The 11,151-nt window shown below is 37.0% G+C and overlaps 1 long non-coding RNA gene across 1 annotated transcript; it reads right to left on the bottom strand.

The window, feature by feature from the left end:
- Positions 1-5,789: 5,789 nt before the first annotated feature.
- Positions 5,790-9,746, bottom strand: LOC140921998 (uncharacterized). Its single transcript, XR_012164052.1, has 3 exons — positions 9,724-9,746; positions 7,237-7,304; positions 5,790-5,838 (listed from the first exon to the last, which is right to left on the bottom strand). It is a non-coding gene; the product is annotated as an uncharacterized lncRNA (long non-coding RNA).
- Between the last annotated feature and the right edge of the window lie 1,405 nt (positions 9,747-11,151).

The raw sequence follows: 11,151 nt of genomic DNA on the forward strand, positions 1-11,151 counted from the left end.
TAACTCTCGACGTATCATTTTGGCGTGGGTAAATAGCGGAATTTTTTAGTCTAACAGTATTTATAGTTATTAGCGGTCTTAAAGGGTTTGGCTTCATACAGCAAATCTTGCAGCCGTGGAATAAGATGGTCGTAGATGCCAGTCTGGTTGATCGAACCGGGTGTCAAGTCTAGGTCGGCAGCGACCACATTGTTAGTCGCTCTTATTGCCGACATGACTTCTCTTTAGGTAATCGCCGGACAAATGTACAAATAATAGGGTTCGGTCTGCTGGCCTGAGCTGATTTTGCCGGAACCTGGTGTGCGATGTCGATATCCTGATTTGTGATATCTGCTCCAACGCATGAGAATATAGCTTCAAACAAATTGAGGGTGTGTCTTCGGGAGGCTTCGTTTCTGCCACTTGTGGAATGCCAACAATCTTGATTGTATTGTATTGATTGTATTGATAGCTATACATCTCAAAAGAGTCGATAGCTTGAGAAATTCGATCGACTTGCGAAGAAATTGTGTCAAGCTTACTGGATAATCGTTTTATTTGGTCCCATATCTTCCTCCTTTCCTCCCGCGAGGTCATCATATTCGTCGCTTAAGAATTGCACGCCATGTTCTTGTTCTTCTTTGTTTTGTATAGTTAATTTCATGGACGCTACTCCAGCTCTGATTCTATTCCTTTCAACTTCGATTTAAGATCATCATTCTTTTTCCTTAGTGTTTTCACTGACATGAGGAACTTATAATAGGGTTAGCTGGGCACCAAAACCGATGTAATGCTGGGGCAAATTTTTTATACTGAAATTCCTTTTTTTCTGTTGCCTTACATTTTCCCGATTTTCAGTACATCAATCATTTAAAATCTTGGAGAAATATATCGCGAACTTTTTTAAAGAATATATAAATTATCTCAGAACAAACCAAACGAGTTCTCAAGTGCATTTTCCGGTAATTTAGTCCCGTGAGTACACTTCCAATTTGTGAATTCACTAGAAACAACCGCCTAAGAAAATATTATCCGCAATTTTGGAGAGACGAAACGACACTACTAAAACTGTATACACAACTGACCTATAAGCAAAATGAAAAACAATATTACAAGCACACTTGTAGTTCTGTTGTGTTGTTGTTTTATTGCGTGTCTGAAAAGCTCGCTAAATTTAATAATCGAAATTAACAAACAGCAAACAGCCGATGAGCGAGGACAACAGTTTTTCTGGTTCATTTTTTACAAAAAGAAAGAGCAAACAACAAGTCTGTTACCTTAAGACCAGCAGCACTAGATTTTATAATAATGCCTACAAAAATTGCCTACGTCTAATACTTCACAGCTGACGATTGAGGTTTCTTTCGCAGTGACCCTTAGCTTGCGTACCCCGTTCAGAAAGATCATTCCCGGCTAAACTTTCAAATGAAACCAGTTTTAACATGGACAGTATTTCGACTTGCACACGTTCGTTGGTAAATCAAAAGGCACATTAGGGACCTTAAGCAACGTCACGGAGACGACGAAAACAACAACGTCAAAAAACAATTGGTGCTATGAGCAAAACAACTGCTCTGCACGTGCATCACGCTTTTTAGTACATTTCTTTGACGTCCACTGCGCGACTACGTCGTGAAACCTCCCAATGCGAAGTTTTTTTGAGGACATGGACAGACTACGACAAATTACCCCTTCGAATGCTCTATTTGAACATGGATAAAGTCGTTGAGAATTCAACTCTAGGAAAAGTCGCCTACATTTGACGACTTCAGCGGTTTCAAACAGACGCGATAAAGTTTGAAAGGACCCAAATTCATTTTTTTAGTACTTTCCTTTTTCATCCTTAGTTCTACACTTCTCTGAGGCGTGGAAGTGTGGAATAACCCTACTTTTCTTTCTCATCCCAAGTTCCTCACTTCTCAGAGGTGTAGAAGTGTGGAAAAGTCTGACGAAGTCAGAATAATGTCACCCTTTTTCCCTAGTCATGATCCCTCTGTCATTCTTTACTTAGTTCTACACTTCTCAGAGGTGTGGAAGTGTAGAAAAGTCTGACAAAGTAAGGATAATGTCACACTTTTCCCCTGGTCACGAACTCCTTGTCATTCTTTGCTTCGTTCTACACCTCTTAGAGGTGTGGAAGTGTGGAAACGTCTGACAAAGTGAGGATAATGTCACAATTCTTCCCTAGTCATCAACCCCTTGTCATTCTTTACTTAGTTCTACACTTCTCAGAGGTGTGGAATTGTGGAAAAGTCTGTCAAAGTAAGGATAATGTCACACTTTTCCCCTAGGCCCGGTTGCACAAAACCTACATTTAAGTGCCCACTTAAGTAGGTCACTTACGAATCCGTTATGGGTACACTTACGGGTGTTGCATGAAACGCACTTAGCACTCTCGTAAGTTACTCTTTTACGTGGTAACTTACGGGCTCACTTAAAGGCACACGTAACTTTGATATAGTACTTTATTAATGACTCACTCTTTTTTTTTAAGCTAACCATCGGTGAGTGTAAAGAAAGTTTTAATTCGTTTCGAACACTTTTAAGCCTCTCAAAAAAATGAAATTTGCATGCAATCGTTATTTTTCTTCAATGTCTACTGAAAATGATACTTCTTCTTCTTTTTTCACAACGTCGGCTTTAAAGTGTACTTCAGAGGTTAACAAAGCGCACTGGAACGAATTACGTCAAGAAAAACTACTTTTTTCCACTTCTCAGTAAAAGATCTTGTTAACTTTAGTAAAAACAGTAACGATACGGGACCTACATAGGTCCCGTAAATTTACGTGCTATTTTTCCCGTAAAAAAATTTTAATGCAACACCCGCAAATTCTGTTGCATAACCGACACTTAAGTGAACAGCTACGAAAATCGTAAGTGCAACCACTTAAGTGAATTCCCTAAGTGGACCACTTAAGTGATTTAATGCAACTCACTTAAGTTACGAGTGCACGTACGTATACCCGTAGTTGTTACGGGCGTTTTATGCAACCTGGCCCTGGTCACGAACTCCTTCTCATTCTTGGCTTAGTTCTACACTTCTTAGGGGTGTGGAAGTGTGGAAACGTCTGACAAAGTGAGGATAATGTCACAATTCTTCCCTAGTCATGAACCCCTTGTCATTCTTTACTTAGTTCTACACTTCTCAAAGGTGTGGAAGTATGAAATAGTCTGACAGAGTCAGGATATTGTCGCACTTTCCCCCAACTCTCAAATCCCTTGACATTCTTTGCTTAGTTACACTCCCATGTATGAAATGAGAATAAAGGGCAGTGGGAGTACTAGTTGGTTTTATTTCTGCAACTCGTTTTACATCTTTTTAAATGCTATTTTTACGTTTAGACAACAATTCTGTGGCTAGAAGATATTAGCCTTGTTTCACTGTCATCTGTTTGAATACCCCACCATAAAACAAGCCTACGTTTTCTCTGTCACGAAGTCCCCGTCTGTCCTTTATCTTCATTCATTTATTTATTTATTTTTTTTAACTGAAACCTCAACAACGTCATCTCATCTATGGATTTTTATGTTTGAAATTTTTCATCTTAATGAGCCATATATGAGGCGTCTTATTCTGGGTTTTCCTCCTTCATATAGACCTATTCGGCTAACTCAATGTTGTACCCAATTCAAACCCTTTGGGAATAAAACGTTTTGTTTCAGGAATTTCGATATCATTTAAATGTGAATGTCACATTATAAGGCAAATACCTACAGATTGACACAAAAGTTTGCTTGAGAGCAGACCTTCTCTTGACTGTCAAAATATGCAAAAATGACAAGGAAAATGAACAGAGGACACTTTGTCTTTGTTACAATTTATGTTCAGCATTTGCATAATCTTAGAGAAGAGGAAAAACTACGAAACAGTGGATATATGGCTTGATCTAACTATGAACAAAGTTGAAGCATACTGATAAGGAATAAAGATTGGGTGGAGATCGGGTTTCTTCACTTTAAGTTTCTTTCAACAGCTGGCATTGAAACAATGGTTATATCTTCTATTAAAAAAAAATAGTTCTTAAGGAAAAACGTAAAAAACGATACAGAAATAAAACCAGGCGCTTGTAAAGCGCACTGAGCTTCTCGTGACTCAGGGAAAGTGCGACATTAAACTCAACTTGTCAGACTATGCCATACTTCCACACCTCTGAGAAGTGTAGAACTAAGTAAAGAATGACAAGCGGTTCATGACTGGGGGAAAGTGCGACAATATCCTTACTTTGTCAGACTATTCCACTCTTCCACACCTCTGAGAAGTGTGGAACTAGCTAAGTAAAGAATGACAAGGGGTTCATGACTGGTGGCAAAGTGCGACAATATCCTTACTTTGTCAGACTATTCCACACTTCCACACCTCTGAGAAGTGTGGAACAAAGTAAAGAATGACAGGGGGTTCATGACTGGGGGGAAAGTGCAACAATATCCTTACTTCGTCAGACTATTCCACACTTCCACACCTCTGAGAAGTGCGGAACTAAGTAAGAAGTGAAGAAACTCTGGATTTCATGGCCAGTGCTGGACACCCGCGAAACACTCACATTAGTTCCGTAAAACAAGCAAATCCTCCGAAGATATGGACAACCACCTGTGTTCTCTGAATTTCCATGGCACATATTAATGCATATTTTCTTACCACAAGACCGTAAAACAAAAAAGACAGTAAAATCTTCTCTCCTCTGACGGAGGATCATTCAGATCAAATGTTTCAGTCCTACACGTACAGCTACGCAAGAAATAAGCGCTTTTAGCTTCCGGTGATTCCAACAGCCAATCAGATCCTGTGGCATTGTTGTAACAGCCAATCAGAGTTGCGGTCATAATCCGGCCGCAGTAGCACAAGCTTTTGAGACTTTGTATCCGGCCCAATTTTAGCGAGACCACGTAAGAGAGAATGTATGAGAATTGCTAAAATTCAGCCTGATCTCAGGTTACATTCACAGTCAAAGCTACAACAAGAGCCTTTGACCATGAAAGATCAGATTTTGGTTACATCAGGAATTCAGTTTGTGTAACCAGCTCTATGTTTAAAATTAAAGCAAGGAACCATTACAAAAAAGCCTATTTAGGCATTTTGGCCTAAAAGCCATTAAAATAGAATAATCAAGGTAATTATACTTACAAATCAGTGTCGTCCACAGTTTTTCCCGCGTTTGTATCTTTTCCACACCAGCAACAGTAATTGTAAAGATCAAGGGCTTTCGCTGTAGTAAGTCCGAGTTCTTCGTGTGCCAAGGTTAGCAGCACACCTATTCTAGAATAAGCATTATCTAACAAATACAATTTTAACAATAACGACTGTCGTTATTTTTCCGCTGCCGTCTGATTTTCACTTTGTTTAGAACGTAAAATTTACTAGTGGTGACTGTACAAGGTACTATTGCTCTATACCGAGATTTTTATTCGAGCGCTTTTTTTTTTTTTTTTTTTTTCACTTTTCAAGAGTTCACCTTGTTTATAGAGGACACTAGAAAGATCTTATGTAGCAATACTTTACTGTTTGAGCCTGTGTGTCTGTGTGTGTGGTGCTGTGGGGAGGGGTATGTGGTGAGTGGGATGGGCGGCGGCGAGGCATTGATCATTAGTGTTGAAGTGAGTTTTAAAAAAGCGATCTGCTAAAGCTAAAGTAGTTGTCACCGAAAAATATTAATACAGCCACAAAAGCGTGTAACTGTTGCAGCCCGGCTTTGCAAGATGTGCCACGAATCTTCGCAAGCAGCGTATTATCGCAGATATCCATGTTAATGCAGTGTATTAGCATATTAGCGTCATTTTATACTTATAGGAAAGAGGGAATAATGGGAACTGTATTACCTCCTTTCCGAATGTTTTTGTGTAGATGATCAGTTGTCGCCCAACCTTTAAAAAATTTTGAGATATTTATTAACCCATTCATAAACTAAAAGACAAAAGAAAAACAATAAATAATACTATGATTAAACTCGGATTATTTTGTCTTTTTTGAGTCTGCGTCGCGAGTCTTTCCATCGAGGAGGGACTAGCAGTGTTGCTACCCGATTAATTGAGAAAGAATAATTTGTAATACCTTGCTGTAAAAGTGAATTTGATGTTTCCTATAAGTTTTTGATTCATTATTATTATCATGGTGACGAGTGAAATTAGGGAATAATTTCACGCGCGTTTAGTGAGATTATTCCCTAATTTCACGTGTATATAGAGGATATGACACGGTGGCGCGAAGATATGAATTTTATTTTCGAGTGGCAAAACAATATTTTACGAACGAGCACAGCGAGTGAGTAAAATATTGTTTTTGCCACTCGAAAATAAAATTCATATCTTCAAGCCGCCGTGTAATGTTCTTTTTATTATATAGACAAAATGACATCGATAAAATAATAGAGGCAAATTACCAAAATCACGTCATCGATAAACTAACGTGTGAGATTATGGAAAATAAACCACTCGGGTCCCGGATGTACTTTTTATGAATTTTACGAGTGGTATATTTTCCAGTAAAACACTCGTGTCTATATAATAAATTTGATTACTTAATGATATTTGAATATCATTGGTGACGAACTCCGCTCACAATCGTGGATTTTTGACATGTTTATTCTTGTTTTCAAAAGTTTAGAGCTTAAATTAAGTTTTAGACAAAATACCTGTTAGAATTCTTCATTTAAAATGTTAGTATAGTACTATTAGTGGTAGTAGTTATTATCCTGTATTGTTATTATTAACAACGATTGCTAGTCTATTGCTTCTTAGCCACTACGCTATTATCTGAAAACAACACCTAACTCCACAGTTTAATTTAAATATTAAGGATAAGTGATAATAATTATAATAATGAAATAAAATCTTTATTCAATACTCATAAAAAAGATCTATGTAGAGTGCTTCACTTAAAAAGAGTTAAAACGAAATTTGTACCTCAACATCCGTCAGAAAGAAAAGATTATAATGTCTCAATATATCTTGAAATATAATCCACGAAAATGTTTCTCTACTAATTATTATTACTATTGCTATTAGCAATCACTACCAATATTTAACATCTTTTCACTTATTCGTCTTTAAAATCTTGCACGATTTCAACATGAACCAACAACGATAAGAATATTAAATAGTAGTAATAATTGAACATGCAATTTTCAATATCTTTTCTCTAAATCAAAATCTAGTGCCCTAAAAAGTCCTCTTTCGATGTCGATAATAATAATAATAATAATAATAATGATGATGATGACGATAAGCAAAGTTTCCGAAGCTATTTAAGAAAACGCAGATTACCAGAACTCGATATCATGAGAAGCGTCGTCCATCCAAAAAGTAAAGCCAATATGGTATTCATCTCTGTCCTGTGTAAGAAAAAAATTATTTGCGAGTAGCTGACATTGAAATGAAATTTGTTAGGGCATAGCATTTGATAAAATCAATATTAACAAGGCAATAACAAAAAGGACAATTCTCCGCAATCTTAGACAATTAAAACTACAAAATCAGCTGGCTGCGTACCATTCATGCAGATATGAACAGATTGATGTAGGTTATGCAATTCGAAATTCCACTCTTTTCCTTTGGCTTGAAGTTTTTTGTTTACCGTTGGCATAGTAACGTCGTTTTTGCCAAAACCTTTTCAGACAACATTCCAAAATCAGTTAGTGGTAAAGAGTTGGTTTCGAAACGACATAATAAAGGCTTCCTCTAAGGCAATTTTAAAAACCGGCACGGTCTTCCGAAAACTGATATTAAAGCATCTTAAACGTGAGCGGATTAAAATACTTGATATAAATTGTGCATTTACTCAACAATGTCTAATGTCTTCATACTACTCTGTTGTTATATCTATTTTTTTTTCTAATGAACAAAACAAATTACCAGCCTTTAGGCCTTTAAGCAGAGATTATGCATTTCAGTTCCGTTGAGGACGATCATGGTTTTGTTTTCAAAACTATGTTATAATTTTGCTAAAAAAATTGTATGATGTTTTGCGATTATGAATTAACTCTGACGATACGATTAAGTCTTTCAAATCAAAAGATTCTTGAGAAGCCTCACTTCGTTACATTTACCTGAAACCGGCTCAGCTTTGCTAGAGTCTAGAGAGTCCATTGCCACACTTGCATGTGGCATTAACATAATCATGAAACTGTTGCTAAAATTTTCCGTTGTTGTTCGTCTTTGAACTTTTTTGTCAGAGACCAAAATTTTCGTCTGTCGTTTACATTCGAGGTGCATTTCATTCAGGACCTTATGTTGGGTTAGGAATACAAAGAGCAGTGCAAAATACCCGTTCATTTGGCTTGCTCTTCCAATGCCGGGGTGTACGTGATTCCCGAATAATCGAAACAGGCTGCTTGAAGGAACAGAATGCTTGGGACGAAGAGAAATTATAGAGTAAAAAAAAATGTGGCGGCACAAAAATTCTGATTTGTGAATAATTGGTTGAATATCTAGAAAGAACAAGAGGGAAAAAGTTACTTTACCCTTTACCAAGGATCAGCCTGTTACTGCAAATTGGTGGTGAGATATGACTCCAAATCAACTCCCACTGGACAAGATCACCGTCCTTTTTCAACTAAGCTAACTGGGCGGTTATACATAACCATGAGTCTATTATGCAGTTTCTCTTACTTTGATTGGAACCACTCCCAGCCACCCACCCACCCATTTGGCACCTGTCGAACCCCCCCTCCTCCCTCCCCCAACCCCTTTAAAACACGTGTTTCTCAGCAAGGTGACCTTCCAGAACTGAAATCAATGATAAAAAGTATGCAAGAAGGATTATGAACGAATTGATCTCGTGCATGAAACTTTAACTAACTAAAAACTAAAATGTCAGGGGAGGGTGTCAAACTCAGGTCTTACAAGACTGAAACAATAAAAAGATAATAGGGATGAGAATTTCATTAAAACTGATTTTTTAAAGCAGTCATTTAATTTACCGGACCCTCCCCTCTTTCACTTGACAAGAGCGGACCCTAAGGCGGTTTCTTGTGTCGTAATGGATTTACAATAAAGATCAAGCCGTTTAAGTATAAGAGGTTCAAAGAAGGAAGGTGCTCCTAAAAAACACTTAGTCGAGCCACCTTAAATATTATAAATTACACAATAACATGTATTCCGTGTTCAGACCGGAATGTGGTGAGTCGAACGCACCGTCAAGTTCTCAGTGCGATTTTGCAATAAGCTTCATTTCTTTGAGTTGATACAGGGTTGATAGGTACGTGGTGTATTGTGTGCGTTTTTACAGTGACGAACGCTATGGACAGAGAGATTTGACATAATTTTTTTTTTAATTATATTACTTTACCAAAGATTGTAAAAGAGGTCACACTCACATAGATTTTTGGAAACTTGGTCTCCGTGAGTATATCCTGTTAACGTAAACGAACCTTGAAATAATTACACTTACTGGGCTCAGATGTGTTTTATTGTGAATGTAGCTGCTGAACTTGCGCGCAGTTCTATGAAAGTATTTACTTACAAATTTTTAATTTCTGAGTATTTTTCACTTTACCTTAACAGTTCTAAAAACAGAATGTAGTTTTTTTTACGTATTTTGATTTTGATTAGTTAATTTTACCTTTCAATTGTCTGGTTCGCGTGCTTTTCAGTAATGAATTGAGCTCATCACATCTTACAAGTCACACTGATTCCCAGTTCAAAGATTAAGTTTTAGACAAAACGTGTAATTTATCTTTCATATTTTCGTAAAAAGAATTTGCTGACCTCCTCAGTACAGTGTTTCTATACAGCGAGTTGCGAAGGTTGAACCTGAATTGTCACCAAATTGCTTTTTTAAGTGAATTTCTTGAGGTCCGTCTTGTTCCCTTTGGGGTTGAGTTAAATATAAAAATTGTTATTATTATTTTTTTAATTTATAGTTTGCAAACTGTACGCAATTATTGCATTCAAAGTAAAAGTCAGTCCCAACATAGGCCATTATGTTCCGAAGAGGTTTGCTTCAAAGCAAATAAAGCCCGAATATTTCTGCTGCAAATTTTTTATTAGCCAATTGAAAGGCAGCATTGCAAAAAGATGCATTTTGCAGTTTACTGTAACTTGTATTTTGACCACGCTGATAGAAAATGAGTTTTCACGGCGAGAAACAGCGGTGACTTTAATACTGAAGAACAGACTTTAAAATTGGAAGAAATTGATCATCATTAGAAAGAGCGGAAAACGAGGCATGATTGCGTTTTAAATCCTAACTTGTTCCCTTTAAGTGGATGAAACATGTAATATGTGCACCATTTGCTAGGAATACGAATACCCTTTAAAAAGAAGAGAGCTTAACGAAAGAAAACCATATCAGATCATGACATAACTTACCCTCAAAAACACGCAGACTAAACTTGAACTGCTTCAGTTGGTTTCCTCGTGTGTTTCTATCGTTAGGTGAATCAGAAGTGGTTGTTAGAGGGTACCTGGGGCTCCTATATATACCTTTCATGCCAGTTCACAAAATGGAAAAAAGTATTTACTTTAAATTAAACAACGAACCACCCAGATTGTAAAATTTTAATGATGTGCAGGGTTAAAAGATAGTTGAGAGACAAAAGGCAACCTGCAACAAATGGAAACTAATAATATTAGCATTGTATAGTTTTGAAGGAAAAAAAATATATATTTATCTCCCAAAAGAGTGCTTTACCCTCACCGAAACCCGCTGGTTATAACAGGTAAATCAAACAGGATAGTTTACTACGACCTGGTAAATATTATGTAAAATCGCTTTAAATCGAAAAGAGAAGGAATCATTTCACACTGTAAAAACACTGAAAATCGAAAAAGGGAGACTGATTTCACCCTGTAGTAACAATGTAAATCAAAAAAGGGAGACTGATTTCACCCTGTAAAAACCCTGTAAATCGAAAAACAGTGACCGATTTGACCCTGTAATAACATTGTAAATCGAAAAACGGAGACTGATTTGACCCCGTAATAACATTATAAATCCAAAAAGGGAAACTGATTTGACCCCTTAATATTATTGTAAATCGAAAAAGGGAGACTGATTTCACCCTGTAAAAACCTTGTAAATCGAAAAAGAGTGACCGATTTGACCCTGTAATAACATTGTAAATCGAAAAAGGGAGACTGATTTTTTTTCAGCCTGTAATAACATTGTAAATCGAAAAAGGGAGACTGGTTTGACCCCGTAATGACATTATAAATCGAAAAAGGGAGACTGATTTGACC

Source organism: Porites lutea, chromosome 12 (assembly GCF_958299795.1).
Source record: "Porites lutea chromosome 12, jaPorLute2.1, whole genome shotgun sequence".
Taxonomy (NCBI): Eukaryota; Metazoa; Cnidaria; class Anthozoa; order Scleractinia; family Poritidae; genus Porites; species Porites lutea.